At 35.3% G+C, this 23,185-nt stretch overlaps 1 protein-coding gene across 1 annotated transcript in view; it reads left to right on the forward strand.

The window, feature by feature from the left end:
• Positions 1–1,723: 1,723 nt before the first annotated feature.
• Positions 1,724–23,185, forward strand: part of Spec2 (CDC42 small effector protein Spec2) — a 42,108-nt gene continuing 20,646 nt past the window's right edge. Inside the window, exon 1 of the mRNA XM_028301481.1 lies at positions 1,724–1,941. The gene's annotated coding sequence lies outside the window, so the exon portion shown is untranslated. The remainder of the gene's footprint in view (positions 1,942–23,185) is intronic.

The raw sequence follows: 23,185 nt of genomic DNA on the forward strand, positions 1-23,185 counted from the left end.
ACCTACCTATGTATAGGTCCTGGCTATACAAGAGTCATGTACGAGTACAGTACCTACTGCAGGAAATGGAAATATTCCTAAATCATCAGGTTATAAATTCAGCGTTGACATCATAAATCCTGACCCATTCTAACCTAACTTACCCTTTTTTGAAGAAATCACACTTTTATTCTTTCTTCTGCGAGTAAAAGGGTGAAGATGCAAGATTTGTTTATAGATAAATATCTTCTTAAATGATCTTGTTTAGAATATCTCTGTGAGATATCATTTTGAACGATTAAGAATTATATAAAATTATATTTGTACATTTTAAACGAATCTAAAGTAAAACAAGCAGTAGGGTGACGGCACCAGTAATGGACACGGCACCAATTATGGACATTTTTTTCGTTGATCGAATTTATTAAGCAACTGTCGCAACATTTTGAACTGGCAACACTAAAATCACAATCAACAGACGTTTGGGCTATCATATTGACACACGTCACCAAAATCGGCCACTTTGTTTTAAGATAGCTGCGAAGTGAAATCTCGTTGCGCGCGGTGGTCATGAAAATCCGTTTTTACTATTGAAAACGTTAAGGAAGTGAGTACATATTTGTGCATGGTGCTATCTTGTGTTGTGCTATAATGATATTTGATGTTATTTTTACTGAATAATAATAAATACCAAGTAAATTGAGCTAAGTTAAAAATGTCTTATCACAGCCATAAGTTTTTTCTGGGATTTGTTCATTACTGGATTCGATATTTTATGAAATTCAGTAATGGACAAGTGTCCATGCTTAAGTTTTTAATTGATTTTTTAGTTTATTGTATTAAATGATTTAATTTGATGCACTAAACATTTGGGTTGAGTTGATTTTGTAATTGCTGTTTATTTTCCAATGATGGACGATGTCCATAACTGGGTATTTTTAGTTGTCCATAATTGGGTTCTTTGTTTTGTCTTAGATGGCACCAANGAAAGTCTGATACTTGAAAATCGAAAACTGATCATGTTGAAAGTTCAAATAGCAGTTATAAAAGTTGATTTCTGACATTATTTGTTTCATTCATGTGTTCAATACAAAAGTGTCCATTAATGGATGTTCATAATTGGGTCCATGTCCATGACTGGGTGTTCATTACTGGATTTTTGATGTCCATCAATGGTGATTTCGTAAATTTCAATTTATATTTTTTTTATTAATTATCTATTAAACATACATGATATTTGGTTTTGTTTAAATGTTCCTCATGTATTTGAGTGCCGAAAAAAAAATCACCACTTTTGTATCGTCAAAAAACATCCCCTTTTTAAACGAAATTCGAATTTAGTGCGCTTAACATGTCCATGATTGGTTCCGTCACCCTAATTCCTGTTTTTAAAAGTTGTATCATCGTACAGCTAATAGATTCGATCCCAGATAATGGTTCTAGTTTACTAGAGGTATACATTACATCAAGCCGATTTCACGGCATTAAGATAACAACGTGGCACCGCAAACAACCAGTCCACTAGCCGCAATGTCCTTTCGCCTTTTCTCCCGTCTCGAAAGAAATGCGTAAACGGCCGTGGCATACACTACATGCATGTGGAGCGAAACTAAACTGGTTAATGGAACTGCAGTTCAAAACGAACCGTATAGCGCACCAGTTAGAGATCCGCTTTGGTTAACAGACGATGCTAAGAAGACCTTTCGTTCGCAACGGATCGACCGGCGCACCAAGTTTGCTGGCACTCCACGCGACAGTACCCTGCAGGACTCCGCGAGAGGAGCACGCGCGTGTCAGCCCCGCCGGTACATTATCATTAACCATTAACACGTTAATCATTAAGACACTTGCCTGAGAGGCTGCTGTGCAACCCGTTAAAATATTTGTGTTATCTCCAGAACCGTGTTTTGTACCAAACAGTGCGTGAACGATACATTTTCCAGAGGATTTCATTTTTATAATGTAAGTATTATTGATTTTTTCGGCCGGTTTCTATTCTGTTTTATATTTGTAATGAAGTCTCAGTTTAATTGGATTTCTAGTTGGCGTCTTTCGCTATATTTTGTCAATTAGCGTTTATACAGTGGTGGGAAATCATGTTGCGGTCGCGATTCCGTTACTTATGTGTTCTTTTGAACTTGTCTGACTACTATAAGTCAGCCATTTCTTCATATGCCGTCCGATATTCAAGTGAGAGCATTCAATTTCTACTTTTCATGAATATGTATTGAGATCGGTAGTATTGGTTCCAATGTATGTATATCCTCTGGTTTCTTGTTTTCCTTAACTCCTTCATGACTATTCATTCCGATGTTTTCATTAGCCGGATCACCGGCGACTGCCGTGACTAATCTGCGGTTAACACTATCAGTTTCTTGCTTACCTTATGTAGGTTATTAGCAGCCGATATCATTTGTATGCCAGTTATTCAAATAATGTTTGTCTACGTCTTGTTCTCATTTCAATGTTACTTTAGTATCTACAGTCTAATTACGCATCTAATTAACAATGTGATCGAATCGAAAGTGTGCGAACGCTTATGAATTCGGCGAAACCACTGAAAGTTCCACGAAAAGTTTATTAAGTATCGTGCAAACATTTAACTGGCACGATGTCTGCATTCGATCAGAATTCGAAAGAAATCAAGAGTCGAGTTAAAACATCTTAAATACAACAAGCCAAACAACATTCTTTTTGACGGAGTTGCCTCCCTACCATGAAAAGATTTAGAAGGATGCTTTCAAAGAGTTTTAAGTTACCTCAAGATCTATGATGGCTATTATTATAAGTGACGCATGTGTTAAAAATTGAACGATACATTGAACTCGCAACAACGGTACCAAGACTGCGACCGGACGAGTGGCAGACGGATACGCTCTCACATGCTAAGTACCACCAAGACGTGTTTGCCAAATTCATGGTCATTCCGATGATATAGTATATAACCATGGAGTTAAAGAGTAAGGAAGTTAAAAAGAACCATGGCAAATCAAAATCGTTGGAGCTATCAGGGTGCAAACTCCTGTAACGATATTTAAAAGACTCAACGACATTTAGTGCTGAATGCTAACTTAAAAGCTTTTTGAAGTTTACCCAAAAGGACTCAGAAATGGTTAAGTAACATGTTTAACAATAAAGCCTCTAATTAGGCTCTCTAATAAGCCTCTTATTGCTCCTTAATCCAATAGGATTCGACAAAAGTCTTCCAAATTGTTGATTGGTGTTTGAAACAAAATTCTTCCAATAAGAATTTGAAATCTACTAGAGATGAATAATGTTTGTAACATCTTAATACAATCTAAAGAAATGTCAAATAAGATTGGACCCAATCATTGTAATTTCAAAGCTACTGTCGTATCTAATGTTATGATAATACATCCATCATTGTCAGTTCCTTGATTTAGGTACGAACTGTGAAGATATACAATTTCATTCAATTCCAACCCGTATTGCCAAGATGCAACTGAATTTACCTTCGAAGCTTTACTGCTTTAGAACAGTGTCAATTATTTCCTTTGCGGAAAAATTTGATACTTCAATTGTAATAAAATTCACGAAAATTTTTGTAACGAGGACCGTCCGTGCAAATATTTCATTGACCCCAATATATTTTGTCATTCGGTTATTAACAGGTGCTGAAATACTAATTGCATAGGTGTTTATTTCAAGATGATCTAAAACAAGTCTTACTTGGAGTTGCCAGAGAAGTCCAAGGCAAGGTTTTGGATACAGAATAAGTTAAAAACTTTTTGCTATCTTATTTATATCATTCAGTGCTAACCAAAAGTTTAAGTATCCACTCACGACTGGGGCTTTTTACTAAGTTCGATGTCCTACCAGACACTTAGGTACTAGAAATGACTCATACGCAAACCCGTACAATGCTACAAACGGATATTATGAACACAAAGATTCAACTATTCAATGACTTGGCCTTCACTGATTGGGTTATTATTGGCGGTCAAGCTGTAGATCCTGTCTACACACAAGAGTTGCAGCAGTGGGAACGAGAGGTGGGAATTCTTCTTCTTCTTCGTCGCTACACTCTTGCCAGAATGGTCGTGGTCGTCACACCAGGTCCAGTGGCAAGTCTTACAATCCGTCGCCATTCCTCCCGCACTGGGAAGTGGGACGTGGGAATAGTCCCGTATTATTCTATTATCTAAAAAAAATTTTTATATTCTGCTCAAAAACGCCTTATTTATGTATATTTTTTCCTAAAAAGATACAAAATCTTCATTCATTTCCCTATGTGCATCGCGATCTTCTTCTTCTGATTAATTTTGTGGAAAGTTCAAAGACTGTTTCACTTAACTTACTCAGTCTACATTAGTAGAGTTTAAATGGTGGTAGAGCTTAGCTATATTTAGCTGCACGAAAGAAGAATATTTCTTGATCATCTAATTCAGTGTTGATACCATAACTATGTTGTAACAGGCATCACTCAAATATGTTATTGTTTGTCTAAATATTCTCTACAAAGAAGTCGGTTTAAAAAAATCTTCCATCATTCGCTTCCGCGTGCGTATTTCGTGATCTTCATCAATATCTTGATTATTTTATCATTTTACATAAAAATGGCACTTGCAGCTTTCAAGATTATCACCTTTGCTTGTACCTGTGCTACGAGTAAACTTATTCTATTACTGTCATTTTCAGTATAAAAGTTGTGTGAAGAATATCTTCCCATACTTCGGTTCACATCTATAAAAAGCGTCTGTTTGTCACGTCAAGATAACAGGTTTTTACAAAATGCTTATGAATGAAAAAAGAATTAACTACCAGTCTACATATAAGTAATAAATCTATGTGTTCCGGTTAATCTCCAAAAGGGTTGCACCGATTTGTAACTGACAAGAACTGAAAAGGGCAGCTTTTATTTAAAAAAAAGAGAGTATGGGGTAGCGCGCTAAAAATTAAAACCAATAAGAAACCCAGTTACAGTCTGACATGCAAGAGGCAAAGTCGCGGGCAGACGCTAGTTCAAAATTAATTCGTTGAATAAGAATATGTTTACGATAGTGACAATCGAGTACAATGGCGTATTATAAAATTACCACACGTACAGATCCGTCGGCGGCAACAATAGGAGACTGTGTGACGCGCATACCGCTTCAAGCATTGTCGAGATGAACTTACTACACACATTGACGTCAAATGTGTCTGTCAAGAAGCTGTTGACTCAATGACAAGTCTGCTAGAGTCGAAATTGCTACATAAACCAACCACCGACTCTACTTGCCCCCCCGCACTCTTCCTAAGTCAACACAACATGGCCACAAATGGCACTCTGAGTGTGAGTCACACGTCCCCAATTTACTTAGGCCTTTGATAAATCGATTAACTCATACTTAATGTAACAGAATTAAGCGGCAAGACAGGTCCAAGTAAAGTGGCGAGACGTAAAAACAAATGATTTCTGCGTTCATAACAAAAAGAACACAAGTACAATACTTTGTTTCGTTTCAATTGTTTGGTTATAATTGCATCTAAAGGCTAATTAAAGAAGATGAAAATATATCTTTAATTAATATTAAATCATTATTATGGAAAAACTTGCAACTGTTTTTTGACCCACTTTCATTCTTTGACCTGCCTCCACTTAACTTTGATGACGATACAAAAATGTAGTTTGACACAAAACAAAATACAATGGTATTCTGTTTTCAACCGACTTCAAAAAAGGAGGAGGTTCTCAATTCGACCCGTATGTTTTTTTTTTTCTATGTTTGTTACGCGATAACTCCGCCAATTATGAACCGATTTGAACAAATCTTTTGTCCCATTTAAATTTAATAATAGAAAAAACAACCCCCAAGGGTGGAAAATTGGGGATGAACTTTTTTATACGCAATATCTCCGCCGATTATAAATCAATTTGAACGATTCTTTTTTTGTTGAATAGGTATTATCAAAAGGGTGGTTTCATGCGAATTTGAAGTAAATATTTCACCCCCAAGGGTGGAAAATTGGGGATGAACTTTTTTATACGCAATATTTTTAATTTTTAGTTTTTTTTTGTGTTCACGCATTTGAAGTCGGTTTTATTTTTTTAAAAAGTTAATTATTTACTATTATCTACTTTATCTTTTCACAGTAAATACTGTAACTTGTGAAAGCAAATAAAGTCGAATCGAAATAAAGCAAAGTAACGCCTGATACTATTAAATAAATAGATCGAATTATAATAGTAATTAAAAAAATTAGAATGTTACGATTATGAATTAATTCCGGGCGTCAATTGGCACGCAAAATGAACTGCGCCAATCTCGTCCTATCCTAGGTAATAACGTAGACACAAACATTATTATTTTAGCAGCATTAACACGGGTCAGTAATGTGATTTCACACACACTTTCTAATGATGTCGACGTAAGAAGTATAGTTAAGTATAGTTAGCTTACATACATGTGCTTGACCCCAGTTCAAATAACGTTAGTAAGTTGTTTTACACTCAATGTGCATGCGCATGTCATTTGCATTACGTTGGCAGTATTGTTATCTTGACACTTAGATATAGGGAACATTGTTGTAGCATGTTTTAGTAAATATCTTCTTTTTCCATAGCTTTTTGGTTCCTAATATTTCTTTCTTCGTTTAAATCATTCTGTGACTCTATGTGTATATTTATTCATTATTAAAAGCACACTGACCATCCTCAGGAGTTCGTACAAGTTAGTAATGGCACTCTGTCTCTACAAAGAACATGGACTACGAATACATAACAGTAACTGCCTAACACATCATCCTATCATTGTCATAATATAAGCCCTCAATTCTGGTCCATTATTTGATAAACATTAATAAGGAAATGACGTTACCACGTCGTTGCATCGCTGTGAAACTGTGAAGTGTGACACCGACGCACAGGTCTTGAATTCTATTGACATTTGACATACAAAAACCATTTTGAAAGCATGAAATGTTCTGCAAGACCAGCTGCGATATCTAAAATAGATAGTCTTTTTAGATTGCTAATGCTTTTAAGAATAATTGACCAATGCTATGTTTTGCGATGACCTTTTCCACTTGTTACGACATTTTGCCATCACCAAGGTTGGTGACTAAACTGTAACAGTAAGTGGTCACACAATGCTATGCCGTTACCTTTAAGTTAGGTATTTCGTCGATTTCTTACTGTTTAACTCTATAGTTTTTACTGTTGATATAGTTTTTCTTAAATTCGTTTTCAGTCTTTCAATTGGTGTCACGTAGGTACGTAGTTTGATTATGCAGGTGCGAACATGTGTTATAATGTGTGTGTATATCTTGTTATTTCTCCAACAGCATATTGTTTTGACTGTCTGCAGTATTGTTAAGTGTAACTTTTATATTATGTCGCTATTACCTACCTAGATGTTAATAAACTTACAGAAATATTTTCTAGTTTTCCTAGCTTGTATGTATGTTTCATGCATAAAAGATATAGCAATTACGGTCTTATTTTCATCTCTCGTTCCCACTGTAACATCTGTGTGACGAAGATCACAGCTTGACAGTTCAAAATGAAGACATGTTTTTGTTAGTAGAAAACAGTAGGAGTTTTCTCAATGAAGTTTTCACTGAAAAATAAGCATACGGAAGTAAACACAAAAAGCATTGTTTAAAACAAGTAAAATAATAAATAGAAAATAAAAAAAACACACAAGTAAAGGAAAAACAAATGCCTAATGTAGAATTAAAAGAAGTTACTTTCGATATATTAATATCGTGATCGTATTTTACTCGATTTTGTTTATAAAAGAAAAAGGCTTTGTTTTTCATGTTAATTTTCTTCCTTAATTTTCTTATACCGAGTTTTGTGTCTAAATCAAACTAATTTGGTGTGTACTGGAATGAATCTTTTTTATTTATTTATGGATGCTAATGTGATGATTCCTTTTCGTCGGGAGAATTAATTAGCACGCCTGCATGCCGTTGTAGGTATGTAAGAAGGACTTTGTTAAACAGCGAAAGTATCACAAAATACTTCAGGCCTACGTCAAAACTAAGGTATTTTCAACAAAGCCGAAGATCTGGGAAGATTCTGGATGGTTCAGTAGGGTAGTTGCCATGGCGACGAGGGTTATTTCGGTCGCGATCCGTTTGATCTCGCAACTCGCGCGCATTCCTCCGGGCCCACGTTGTTTGTGATGCAGAACATTACTTTTCACAATTATTTTACATTGTCCTAATCCTGTGGCTTGTTATCTAACTTTACGTGGGATTTATGTGACTTACTTGCTGCTTCAGTTTTTTTTACTTTTATTTATCTATCTCTCGTTACCACTACTGCTGCAATTGCTGTGAAGCCGGGATTTATTTATCAAAAAATTTGGGTTTTAACTCAATTTATCTGATAAAATGGTTGCCGCACAACATTTATTGTGCCCCGCATAATACTATATATTTACAAATGACGGTTGAGTTAATTATTTTTTCTAAAACTGTTCGCAATCCTGCTATGCTGCGAAATATTTTTTTTATTTCTTTCTTTGCACAAGGAGTAAAAGACGTTATCCAAACGGCCACAAATAAATCGCCATTTACTTTTTTTGCGGTCTCAAATGTATTACGAATATTGCTATCGATCGCCTTCTAAAAGTTTGTTTTTGCAACAAATGCATACAACAATAAATACGTACGCATTCCTCAATTACTCAGATCACTTTCTAGCTGCTAGAACCGAGATAATAGCTAATATTTCATCTCTAATTGTCAGATGAATCCAATTGCGAATCTCTGTTACATTATTCATGTAGAGAAGAAAGTTTGTGATTCATATTTTCAATTGGAATAATCGTTATAAAACTTACTATACTTTTAGGAAGCCTGACTACTAACAAATAATTAAGTATAGGAATTTTTTCACTTGAACATTTGACACAACGGACTAAACATCTGTGCCACATAATGTGTGTCAAAATAACTGTTTGGTGTAACCCCTGTGGTACGCTAAACTTGTTAGTCTGCCCCTCCCAGAATTTGAGCCTTCAACGTGACTTTTAGGTGTTCTGTGCCTTTAACCCCTTTTCAAGCAAAAGCCTTTCTAGAATTCCAATCTTTAAGACTACGGGTGTTTTGGGTATGCAACCTTTGTCAAAATGACAAAAAGAATAGCCGTAAGTTATTTCCCCAAAACAAAGGCAATTAGCCTTTAAAACAATCATAATGAGAGTTAGCTCTAACTTTATTTGACTGCGCCGGCGCACAAGAATGTCATCAACACACAAGGACCATTATCAGGGTTTCAACACATACCTTGCAAGTAGTTCGGTGTGTGAGCTATCTCGTTTGCTTACTGACTCACACCACACACTTAGGTACTGTAGGTGCAGATTTTCCGAGAAAGCAAATTCAAAACAGCTTGCAAGGAGAATACTGAAAACGTGTTTATTTATAATGCAGATGAAGGATTTACGAGAATGACACATGGCAGGAAAAACCGCTAAGATGGGTGATTTCTGAATGTAAACAAACGCTGACTCAAATACAAGTGAAATTCAGAATTCGTACTTAAGTAATTTTGTAACACCATATTGAATTATCGAATGTGTCGTTTTTATGCCATTTAGCCAACTAAATTCACTTACTTAGTGTCAGTTTCAAAACAACAGCATTATTTTAAAAGTTATATCTTTGCAATATTATCTAACTTAGTTGTAAATGCGATTTTGCAACAAAAGTTAACGATTTCATGTGAAGGCTCTACTAAGTAAGTGGTTTTTCTCATAGCAAAATTTTTCTTTTTTCTAGCATGGGCAGAACAATAATGTAGTTACACATTACATCATATCGAAACGCGAGGTTACTCGTAAAGTTGTTATAAAAAGTTTAACAAAATTACTAGCATTAACATTTCCGCGTATGATCATTTTGCCTGTTCTTCGCATTTCGACATAAGTATGCATTTACTTGTGTAATTTGTATGATATTTGATGAAATGTTCATACTAATGCAAAAACTGGACAAAGCAACTTTCGCGACAGACGAGTTACGCAAATATACGTGTTAAGTTTATCTGTAAAATATAGTAGGTACCTATGTCTAAATTTAGAATTTTATTTCAATTCAAATTTTACGCAACATAAAACAAGTTATTTCAAAACAAGAATATAGTGATCTATCAATATTCGTAGCCCAATTCTAATTCTTTATTAGTATGGAGTTGGAGACCCTTTGACACTACACGTCCCAATTACCTATCTTAACTTACGATTTCAGAAAAACGAATACCAAACCAAATCACAATTAACAAGCAAACCTAATTAACTACTAAGCGAGGCCAAAGATGTAAATCTGATGAGGTCTTTTTAAAGTAACACTAATAGGAACACGTCTTGTTATTCCGAAATTCTAAGCTAACATTTGTTTGACTCTACTTTAACTCTGATACACATTGACCTATGATTCATAACTATTTACTAATCTTCATCAATCTGGCGCATTAATCTGTACCTAATATTCCCTCTTTTAAACCTGACGAATAAACAGTTTGTTATCAACTATGAGAATACGACCTTTACTGATAACCCCGGAGCAATGGAGATACAATGTTGGTATAAATAACTCACACTACTCATTCAATGAAACCTACAAGCTTCGATAAAACGGTGTTGCACATTTGAAACAAATAAGTAAATTTCATATTTTACGAACAGTTTCACACAAATTGTGACAATACGTAATAAACCAAAGTAAAAACTGTACATCATCCATCACGTATCATGTTAACAGTTTTCTAACACTAAAGATTAATTGGGACTAAATTCTAACTCACTTTTATTTGAAATAAAATTTTATTAAAAAGCAATTCGTTGCACTAAATAAAAATACACGAGTCTAATACTATCGCTAATAATAATTAATTTATGTCTATTACTAGCCTTTGTCCAGCAGTGGACGTCTTTCGGCGGAAACGAACAATCGAACGAACGATTAGGGCTGATTTTACAATCGTCGGATAACTTTTAACTGAAGAATAAGTTTGGCACATTGACAGTTTTAATAAGGGAAATATGTCAAAATGACAAGGTTATTCTTCAGTTACAAGATATCTGACGATTGAAAAATCATCCCTAAAGTGCGTAGGCCATTTTTTTAATTTTTTGCACTCTACTATCTTCTACTACGAGTACTACTGTACTACTCTATTGTAACTCTTCCGTTGTTCACAAAGGAGACTCTACATTGCTATTTTCATTGATTTACTATAACATTGTAGACGTAGTGCAAACGACAGCACATCGAAATCAAATCAAAATTATCTTTATTTGTGTAGACTAATTAAACTAGTACTTACAAATCATCAAATGCTCTTAAGAAGCCTATTGTCTCATTCTTTTTTTTCTGCTGAGAAGATGCACTTGCTAAATACTACTACATCAAGCTAAATACTGTAGTTTCTTATGCTGTTGTAATAGAGGCTAATTTGCAACAAAAATGTAAAGTCTGACGTATTGTTTTCTGTACTATACTTAGGTACTCAACATACAGTCAGCGTCAAATAGTTCGAGACACCCCGAGCAGCCAAAAAGTTCGCAATACGTTTGTGTTACAATTGGAATAAGGTTGTGTTGTTAACTTTTTGGCTACTTTGGGTGTCACGAACTATTTGACGCTGGCAGTACATACTTGTATTTCCATCAGTTATCTCAAATTCGATTCAATAGCGCACGTATTAGTTAGCACAGCCTATCTCGCCGATCTAGACATAATTACAGGTTAGACTCGTGGGAGCTGACAGAGACAATGGAACAAGCCGTGAATGAAATCAGTTGTGAGAATTTGATAAGCTACACTTGCTGACCTCTGAACTTGGTTGCATTGTGTGTACGTACACTTGGTGGCACTCGTAATGAAAATACTTGCTTGAATGCTTCTATTAAATATCGAATAGGTACATATTTTGTTGCAAATTGAAACTTTTAACTGAAGAATAAACTTGTCATTTTGATAATATTTCCCATACTTACTGAAAAAACTGACAATGTGAGAAACTTATTTTTCAGTTAAAAGCTATCCGACGACTGAAAAATCAGCCCTGTATCAACTATCAACAAAAACGCTATCAATATTTATTTGAGCGATTCAAATGCGCTCTCTTAAGCATTTTATAAATTTTACACTACGAGTTTGTTAATTATTAAGTAGGGATTTGGAAAATAAAGTATGATCCATAAATATCCTAAGACCAGGTGAATTATTAAATGGAAAATCTTATACAATGGTTTAACCATCCACAAAAATGAAGAGACAAAGTTCGTAACGGTATCGTTCGGAAAAAAAAACTAAGTAGGTACCTAGTTACCTATCCTAAGTAGAGTTAGTCAGGTAATGAGAAAGGTTCTTCAATGAACAAATTACAGCCTCATAAAGCATTGTTCACAGCTTCTCAATAACTAATCAAAGCTGTTAACGAGATGTTAACAATATTTAACAAGCTATCTTGTTTTTATAAAGCTCACATCGGAATCTGCAAAGCTACTTATGCGTAGCCTAGGTATACCTTACTAAATAGATAGGTTTCTTCTTTCACGAAGATTTCGCTCATTCAAAAAAGTTTTTGGAAGACATCACGATCAGAAACGCTTGATATTATAGCAAACTGATAGAAAGTTACTTAGTAAGAATTCCGTAATCCCAATATATTTTACATTTATTAAGTGTGCCAATACCTACTGGCATGTAATCGTTTCTACGTTCATTTAGACATTAAGAATAGACTCTCCCAACTTTTATCTTCTGACCTTTTACTTATGTGCCAAAATAACAGCCATTCTTAAGGTGTTATAGTAAAATTGCGCAAACGCAGCACTATGCGTCAGATATCCGCTTGTTACGAAAAGCCGTTATTTACATTTTAGTGACCTACTAAAGTTTTTGTTTATGAATGGAAATCTAACCTCAGTTGCCCAAGTTTTCGCAATTAATGTGGAGCAGACTGCGCCCGCGGCGTGGCGGCCATTTATAGATCGATCTTGCTAAAAATTATAGGTTTATTAGATTTTAGATCGAAAATAAAATTAATGATCTAATCTTGAATGTGAAATTCTACTAATTTATGATAGGAATACTTCTGGCAAACACGCAATATTCTGAGAATGAATCAATGTTGTTTGAAGTACTCAGTTACACTACTTATTTATCAAAATATTAAGTACTGAACTGATTTATCTGTAATAAAAACTGTAAACTTCACGTGTCCTCTACTGAAAGTCTAGCTGCTAGTTTCTAATGCTATTGTCTTTTAATTTAAAATCAACCCTGTATTTAAATTAAAGCAAGTATTGCCATAATCCAGAGTTCAGTGTCAACGGCCGAAAGTTCTATCTTCGACAAACTCCCGCGCAAGTCAGGGTCAAGCGCAGGCGCAGACCATCGACATTGTGTATCGATTTATGACCCGCATGATCGCTCGTAAACATGTAGGTTTACCACTTCACTAGAACGTAGAAATACAAGTTGATCTTCATATTTATGTTTTGTGAGTTGTAAGAACCATTACAGTTGACAGAGATTATTTTCATACACTGAGAAAATGGATAGTTGAACTTATTTTGAAAATAACTTCACTTTGGTAAGTGGAAAACTCTGAAATGGGAAGATTAGTGAACCCAACCTGATCCTCATCCTTGTCTGTATTCCACCCCGGTTTGTTTTTTACCTAAACGTTTCCTAACCTTTTCTCCCACACCGTTGTGGCTAAACGCAAACCGCGAAAGCCAAGAGAAAAAAAAGATATAGTGAACTCAAAACTTGTAAATTCTGTAACTGTAAGGTAACACGCCAGTTTGCAAGTCGGTGTTAATTGATATTTTTCAATAGGCACCATAAAATAAAATGTTCAAGGCACATCCAAGCTAAAGTCGATTAAGAACGTTCTTCTGCTCTTTCCGGGACACCAACCTGGAACTCTTTTGTTACCAAACCATCGGAACATCAAAATATACCGTATAATTACAATTACATACTCAGATACTATTGCAGTTAACTAATACGGAAAACATCAATGAATCATTTACCGCTTGTTATTATATTCTACCATTTCCTGTAACCTAAAACTGATCTGTGGTCAGGTGCATTGTTATTTACATTGTACCTAAATAAGTAAAGTTAGTCCGTATATACGAGTACCTACTATGTTCATAAGGGGTAAACTCGATTCTATGGAATGACGCGATTCTAAAAATAATTTCACAGTATAAAGCAAAATGATTCTTTTAGTCCTTTTGAGGCACAGCGGTTGGCAGTTGATTTTAAAAATGAAAAATGACGTTTATTTTTGGTAATGGTTTGTGTGTATAAAAAGGGAATGTGAGCAAATGAACCCATTTATCTCAAAAACGGTTGTACCGATTTAGATAAGGTTTTCTGGAAGGGATTTGTGATTCACTGACTATGTTTTTTAACATTTTTGATCACAGTTAACAGTGGCGTAGCGTGGTTTTTCGCCGCCCGGGGCCGTCCGGAAATCCGCCGCCCTTTATTTTAATTATAAATATTTTAAAGTTTAAATATTATATTGAATGGACTTCAGGTACACTATTCACCTTATTTGTTGAAAGTCAAAATAAACTACCACGCACAGCTTCAGAAGGAAAATACATTAAAGAGAAGCAATTGCTTGAAACCCACAGGAAGTTTGATTTTCTTAAATAGCTCAGCTTTATTATGTAACACTAGGTGTATAACAATAAACAATAATAACAAGTATTAAAGTATTTATTTGTCAATTGAGAGTAAATATTATCTTAAATTATACAGGGTGTTTCTTGTAAGGTGTCAAGCAGAAGGCAGGTGATAGGTGAGGATTAGACCTATCGATTTCACCCCCATGTATGTTCTACGATTTTTCGTAGTTAGTGTCCGACCGAAGGTGTATTTTTGGCCGAAGCCGAAGCCGAAGCCGATTAATCGGCTATCGCCACGACCTTCGGCCGAAGCCGAAGCCGAAGGTTTATATTCTCTCAGCACTCAGTCAATTATTTTGTTCAATATTGTCTACAAGCTACAATTATAAAATTAAATACCAAACAGTAAATACCTAGTCTTTATACAGCTAATTTTAAATTGGAAATCCAATTTATTAATTTGGAACTATGAAATGATTCTAACAACAAAATAAACATTTCCTAACAAACTATATCCAATCCCAACTTCCCAACTAATATTATAAATGCGAAAGTAACTCTGTCTGTCTGTCTGTCTGTCTGTCTGTCTGTTACGCTTTCCCGCTTAAACCTCGCAACCGATTTTGATGAAATTTGGCATAGAGATAGTTTGAGTCCCGGGAAAGAACATAGGATAGTTTTTATCCCGGTTTTTGAAACAGGGACGCGCGCGATAAAGTTTTTCTGTGACAGACAAAATTCCACGCGGGCGAAGCCGTGGGCGGAAAGCTAGTAGAAATTATAATAATTACCTATGAGAGTATAACATACAAATCCAAACCTATGTTAAATATCAGCTCCTCCAAAGCCCTAAACACGGAGGATATCGCGTGTGTAAGTACCTAAGTTTTTAAGTGTAATAAACCTAATATACACTAGAAATGATATTAAGTTCTAAAATAAAAACTCAAAACATTAATGAGAAAAACATGAACGATCCTAATTCATTCATTTACTAAATATGTATATCATTAAGTCGTTACTAATAGAAAATTTATATTAACTCACTAGCTGACCCGGCGAACTTTGTTCCGCCTGAATGGCAATAAATAAGCAGACTTTTTTTTTAATTTCCAACGGGATAAAAAGTATCCTATGTCCTTCACCTGGCTCTAAACTACCTCCCTGACAATTTTCAGCTGAATCGGTTCAGCCGTTCTTGAGTTATAAGTGGAGTAACTAACACGACTTTCTTTTATATATATAGATAATAGATAGATAATAACTACCGTATACAAAATAGGTACCTATTGATTTCTTACTAAATACTAAACAAATACGTGAGGATTGTCCTTTTCACTTGTTCACTTGTAAATCAACACTAATCTATCACAATTTAAAAGATAAGCACAAATTCAAAACAAAACACTCGTTTAAAAACACGTACGAACTTGTTTTGATGCATGCAATGTNGTTCTTATTCAATGCAAGATTAAGTGCCCTTTAACCGTCATGAAGACCACTTTTCGATAGGGTAAGTCCTTTACGCGGTATAACCGGAAAACCGAAAAAGCGCCCCTTTCGGGGGCTCCCACCACTTAAGCACAACTCCGTCGAAGTCGAAAACTTAGGAGAGTCTTAATGGGCAACCAATGAAGCCATTAAAGCAAAAAATCTTTTGTAGGAATTATTTCCGATTTAATCAATTTTTGTGTTTAATTCTACTGGCCTATGACGGTTTAAGGTCTTTTTAGGTTGCCGATATGGTAACCTGTATTTTGTAGGGAATATTATTTTACACTAGACATGAAGAATATGGTCTCAATGTACTGCCTACCTTCGGTGGTAACATCAAGGTAATAATTAGTTAACTAAAAAGCAAGAAATAAGTTAAATTTTATTTAAAAAAATATATCAAAAAAGAAATTATATATTTTGCATAACGTTTTTATTTAATTAGAAAATAAATGCAATACAAAAATACTTTTTTTCATTCATACGAAGCCATAGCCTGAATAATGGCTATAGCCTTATAATAAACCTACTACTCGAAAAATACTTTAGTCGGAAATAAAGCCTAAATGGCTATTTTAGGCCTACAGGTTTTTTTTAAAACCTATAGGCTTTTTATAATGAGTAGCCTTTTAAAAGCCTAGTAGTCTATCATGGCCAAAAAAAGAACTAAATAGGCTTAATTTTAGGCCTAAAAGCCTATAGGCCCCGGGAACACTAGACAGATGTCATCAAAATGACATTCGTCCACCATGATGGTTTTTGTGGTTGAGTATTGCTATTTTCTTAACAATCTTTTGTTTTAAGCGAATAAACTAAGCTATTTAAAAGAAATTGAATAATAAGAAACTGTTGTACATTTAAAAGCCCTTCTTTTTGGTAGGTGTACAGGTTGTGGGCCTAGGCTCCATACATTTTGGGACAACTCCTTTGTTTTTTAAATTTCATTTGTGAACGGATGATATAATTTGTTTATTGTTGATTTTAAAGAATTTTATTTGACTTACATTGAATTAAAACTACAAATAGTTATAACAATTCCTAGTTCACCATTCACTAGCATACCTACATTCCTAGATAGATATTTATTTAAAAAAACTTATTTGATTTTATAAACATAAATTTGAATACTTGTGTTGGTTCCTTAAGATAGTAGTTAATACTAGAGATGAAACGGATAGTTGTTTGGCCGGATACCGGATACCGGATATCCGGCCAGCTGCTAGGCCGGATAGCCGGATATCCGGCGGCCGGATAGTTGGCTCATTGTCTCGTTGCATATCGTGACGAGTTTAGCGTCGCACAGGTGCTTCGAACGCGATCAGTGGGTCTATTAGTAGGCTAGACTAGTCACACTTTTCGAAAATCGAATCAGTCCGAATAGAATGTCAGATTTTGCCACTTGTCTAGGGGGCAGATCAATTCGGGCGATTTCGGTTGCCATCGTGAGTGTGTGATTGAATAGTGAAAATTAAATTAGTTTACTTGCTGCATAATAATCTGACTGAATTGCATCAGATCATCATCAGTGAAAAAAGATCGCCTATTTTATTTGGCAATATTTCGATTTAACAGGTATTTTTAAAGTTTATGTATTCGTCATTAGAGTGAATAGGCCAGAAAAAGAAATTAGTTTTTTTAAAGGCCTTAATATGGCTTTTTGTAACTTTTTGGACTTTAAATAAAAGACGCCATTATTATATGACATTTTATTGATGTTTACCTCAAAGATTAATGTATTTCATTTTATTAAAATAGGAAATTTTCGTAGTTTTTTAATATCCGGTATCCGGCCGGATAGTGAGTTACTATCCGGTATCCGGCCGGATAGTAAATTTAGGCCGGATATCCGGCCTACCGGATAGTTACCGGATATCCGTTTCATCTCTAGTTAATACATTACAACTATTCTAAAAAAAGTTTTCTGAAAATAGTTGTTTGTTACTCGAAGCAGTTTTGGCAGTGTCCTTAAATTTTTCAATTTCACAAAAAATAAATTTATCTTTTTATTTCACAATAAATAATTGGTACAAGTAGTGTCTGGTTCATTTTCAAAAACTATAAAATACTTTCGCTATAAACCACACTTATTTAGTAATTAGTTAACCAAACTGTTTAATTAAATATTATTTTTTTAATTGTTAACAATACTTTTAATATTCGGTAATTATTCGGCAATTCAACCGAACATTCGGCCGAATACGAACATGAAAAAAAATATGCCGAATGTACCGAATACGAATATTCAACCGAACATTCGGTGCATCTCTATTTTCTATCGTATTATCTTTGTAAAACCAAAAATCGCATGTCTCTATCCCTATCACAACACGATTTATCTGTGGCGCAAGTTTTAGAGGGGTAAGTAAGCTCCTTAAATATTTTTGTTACTATTACTTAAAAAAATAGATTAAAAATGTACTCTTCGTGCTTTTTTCAAAGCAAAATCTTTTACACAATCGTCGATATCAAATTATATCTCATTTTCAATTGCCAGTATAGCTATTTGTTAGTCTCAACGTAGACATAGTCGACCTTTTTTTTCTTGTTCATGTAATGTTTTTTTTCTTATCCGCCGCCCCCTTTCATATGCCGCCCGGGGCCATGGCCCCCCCTGCCCCCCCCAAGCTACGCCACTGACAGTTAATGTTCATGAAGTTACAGGCAAGTAGGAGTTAAATTAATATGGAAGTTACACATTTTATTCCGGATCCTTCATTTCGAATGAAATTGCGAATGCAATGAGATGGCAGATGCAACTTTGGCACGCGCCACCTTTGGAAAGGTGCATCTGCTTACGACAATTTCTTTTATCGTACATTTTTTGGCATGACCATTAACTTAGGTAATTTAGAGACTTTCATTGTGCTTGTCATTCATTACGTTCGATTTCTAGCTGCATCACTACGTCTATTTACACTTAAAAGTAGAAATTAATCAAATTAGTACGTTTAGTCGTGGTTTAGTTTAATGTTAGCACGCAACAGTTTTTCTGCCAAAAAACTATGTGAACCGTAATCTGTAACGACATTTAAAAGTATTACTATTAACTAATGAAGTAAACAGTAGTTCACTATACTTCTCGAATTATCGATATATTTCTTCTGCCTATTGTATCAACAACCGATTCTATCGATAAACCGGTGACTCTACTTACTACTAAAGATAAAGATCTTGTTTGATGTCTTTTAAGAGTAGGCGCACACCGTTGATTTTTAGTTGGCCGATAGTTGTGCCCGATTTGTATGAAGAATCGGCCAAATCGAATCGGCGTAGTGTGCGCACTCCCATACATGCCCATACTGATCAACTGCCCGACTAAACTATCGGCCGACGAAAAATCAACGGTGTGCGCCTACTCTAAGAGTGAGATACCGCTCTCGCTCTAATAACCAACTGTGTACCTACCATGAGTTTACGTTAGGTGTGCTCGCTAGCGACTGCGTAAAAAAATGACATTTAAATGTATGACATATTGTGCAGCGCCCCTAGCGGCTACTTTCAAGAAATAAAATCTTCATAGAATTTTTTGACGTATTCGCTAGCGGGCTCACCTAACGTAAACTCATGGTAGGCACACTGGATTCATACGTCTATTCAAACGACAAATTCAAATAGACCGTAACATCTGCCACTCAATTTTGAATGCTTTTACCTCTAAGGCTGGGTTGCACCATCTTACTTTAACTTTGACAAACGTCAAAAACCTGTCAAACTCCATACAAAAACACCGATTATCGTTAAAGTAACGGTCAAAGTTAGGTGGTGCAACTCAGCCTGAGAATAGCAATTTAATTAATTGAAAGTTTCCCGGGAATTCTTCAAAGCGATGACCCGATGACCTTCCATTCCTGTTTTCCCAGAATGTCCTGTTTCAGTCGCGGGAAGCGAGCGTTTACTCGAGGCTATTTCTGTGCGCAGGCGCATCCTGTCCTTTAATCGAAGACATTTTCCCATAATTATGAATGGCGCTATTGCTCAATTCGCTTATTAAAGTTTTCCGAGAGCTAAGAGCGAGATTCTAGGCCTCTCTACATAAGCCGAATTCTTGTGATGTAATTGGATTCACTTTAGTACTGAAGAAAAAAGAAATCTTTGCTACGACATTGAAAGATACTTACATTGGATGGGATTCTAGTATTGAAGCGTTCTTTAATACCTAAGTAGTTGGCTAGAAAATTACGCAAAAACCGATTTCAATGAAAGCTTATCTAAATTTATTGCACCAACGCTGCTTGCTGTAGGTGATATGAAATTAACTGACTGATACGTAAGCCTATCTCTCTGGGTATTAATAATTTCTATATCAGCATCGATTTATCTTTCGTTTAGTAAAACTTGTCTACAAAACTCATTATCGTTCTCCCTCGACAAGGAGAGGGTGCATACAAGCTGCAATATTTTCCACGGTTCCCTAATTCTTAGTAACTCACAAATCCGAGCCGAAGATCCCCGAGCGCTCCCGAACGCTTCCGAGCGGCGCGCGCGCATGAGTCAGCTGACAGGTGTGTTCACCCTGTGCTGTGGCACTGCCAACTCCCGAAGTTCAACCACCGCAGCTTTCGCGAAGCTTTTCTAAGTTTACTTACGTGTGAATCATGTATTTTATAGCTGGCTCAAAATTTCGCACTTCTTTTCTACCTTTTGGACTAGGACGTCACGTCAAGCTAGATGCAGCATCTTATGCATTTATATTAGGGCCATTATTTTGTAGAGCAAAATGTATAATCTGATGTGCAGTCGTCTCTACAAGACTAAAGTTAAAATTTCACTAGCATCTTTGTGTTCATATCATCTGAGGTAGAGATCCGTAGTCCGTACCAAATTCCCAATAGATTTCGAAGTGGAGGACATCCTTAGGGCCCACAGTACCCTCTGGTAGCAGGTATAGCATCACATAACTCAATTCCAATTAAATTAAATGGGTAATGAAAAATATTATGTGCATAATAATGGATTATGATCTAATATCCTACCCGTTTTGGTCATTTTTATTTGATTTTGTTTAAAAATAGTACATAACTTAGCTCAATATTTTTTGTTTCCAAATACTATTCTCGGAACATGAATCCGCTTTCTAGTTTTGTGTCGCTATTTCAGTTTATGCGTTGCGTTTGAATGTAATATTTAGCTTTACGACTGCTTTATTGCTACATTTCCTCATATCAAGCGAATGTTTGTTTCCAAAAGTACCTAAATCAAGTCGAAAATGTTGTAAGTTGTAATACCATTGTGGTTAGTGGTGTGTATAAACTAATTGAGAAATAAGACGGGTTTGAATATTTGACCATTTCTCATTTACCAAATTGAAAGAAAGAAAGAAAGAAAGAAAGAAAAAATGTTTATTCAGTATCATCGCTAATATTGATCGAATTTAACGTTATCTATAGCCAAAATGTGGATACAGCAGTAAAGCAGCAAATCGAAGGCATAGCATTGAATAGAACTCTGTGATTTGTCACCCTGTGCGTCCACGCGCACTGTGAGACTTCATAGTAATGTTTGTGAATACGGGCGTTAGTCATTTGAAGCATAGTTACATTATAAAGTTCGACAAAAAGAAACGAGAAAATGTTCATGTAAGTTAAAAATACACTTCATGCATGAGTAAGTGCCGCAAATGACAGCAAGCATGACTTGTCTGAGCTTTGAGGAACACGACCAGTCGACTAATCCATATAAATAAGTATTTTAATACATAGTCTATTAAGTAGTCACAGAAATAGATATAACGTTAAATAGGAGTGGCCAGAAATATCAATAATGTGTGAGTTGGAACTGAAATTATGTTACGTTTTAACACTAACTGCTTAACATTTTTCTTATGACTAGGTTTTTTTATCTGGAAGAAGGAATGTACTTGAATTGAATTTGTTGCAAAAAACTCTAAAGAAGATACAAATATTCTTATGACTATGATAGAGTCCCAATGTTTCAGCCTATGGTTTTATTGGATGTAGGCCGCTACCAACCGGTCACTATGGAAATCATTGGGGGAGGCCTATGTTCAGCAGTGGACGTTCTATGGCTGAAATGACGATGATGATGATGATGGTTTTATTGAGATAAAGTATTGAGACACACTACGATAGACTTTCTTTGGCACACTGAAGCGAGTAGCGAAGTCTGATGAATTCTATTACGAATTCGAATCAACTCTCGATGTTACCAGCAACTTCGTAGACAACAATCTGTTGTTGTCCGTTGGATAATAGTAAACACAAGTATCTGCATATCTAATTTGTTTGCATAAGCGGTGACAAACATTTGGAACTCGCTCGACCACTCACAATATGTTATACAATGGACATCTTACATAAATATAACGTGATTGTTTCAATGTAAGCTTAAACTAGTAACAATAAAATCTACTTTATTGTTACTATATAGCGAAGTGAATGACCACTGTAGGTCTACTTACTAGGTGAAACGAGGTCAAAAGGCACTTAAGTTATTAAAAAAGCTGCAAAGTGAATGAAACTTCGCGGTTCAGAGGCCACCCTCGCGGTACTCCTCCATTATATGATTGCAATCAACGATACAATCTTCATGTTAGACTTTCAAGGCTCTTTCTTATTATCACAATGGAGTTATTAATTTTAAAATAAGTACTACTATTGCGAGGCAAATAACAGAGGTAGGTAAGTAACATTGAAAAACTGTTTTTAGCTAAACCGGGTTTATATTTTTTTCCAAATACACACACAGCTCTACTTCCTAGTAATGTACTTGATACGCTAATCTTATTTATTTGCTGGAAACTAAAGGCCTACCTAATTTTATATCCAGAAACAAAATATAAAGCGAGCCAAACCCTATTTGATTGATTTGGGGTAAAGTGTCCTGTTTTTGAATAAATTAATTCAATTTACTAAAATAAACTATTACTACCTACTCTATTGTAATACGATTCTTTAGCTATTTTGCTCAATGCAATAAAGTTACATTGTTTCTTTTTAAATCGTTTAGACAGAATATTTACTCGGCAGAAACGTTAAGTACTTATCGAATAAAAAGGAGTTTATAGGCGCCTCTAAACGGGTTTGGGTAACGGCCGTGTACGCCGACTACATGTTTGGTTACAGATAGTTCTAATTCTGTGC

This window comes from Ostrinia furnacalis, unplaced genomic scaffold, assembly GCF_004193835.3.
Source record: "Ostrinia furnacalis isolate ACB-3 unplaced genomic scaffold, ASM419383v2 OfSCF0924, whole genome shotgun sequence".
NCBI lineage: Eukaryota > Metazoa > Arthropoda > Insecta > Lepidoptera > Crambidae > Ostrinia > Ostrinia furnacalis.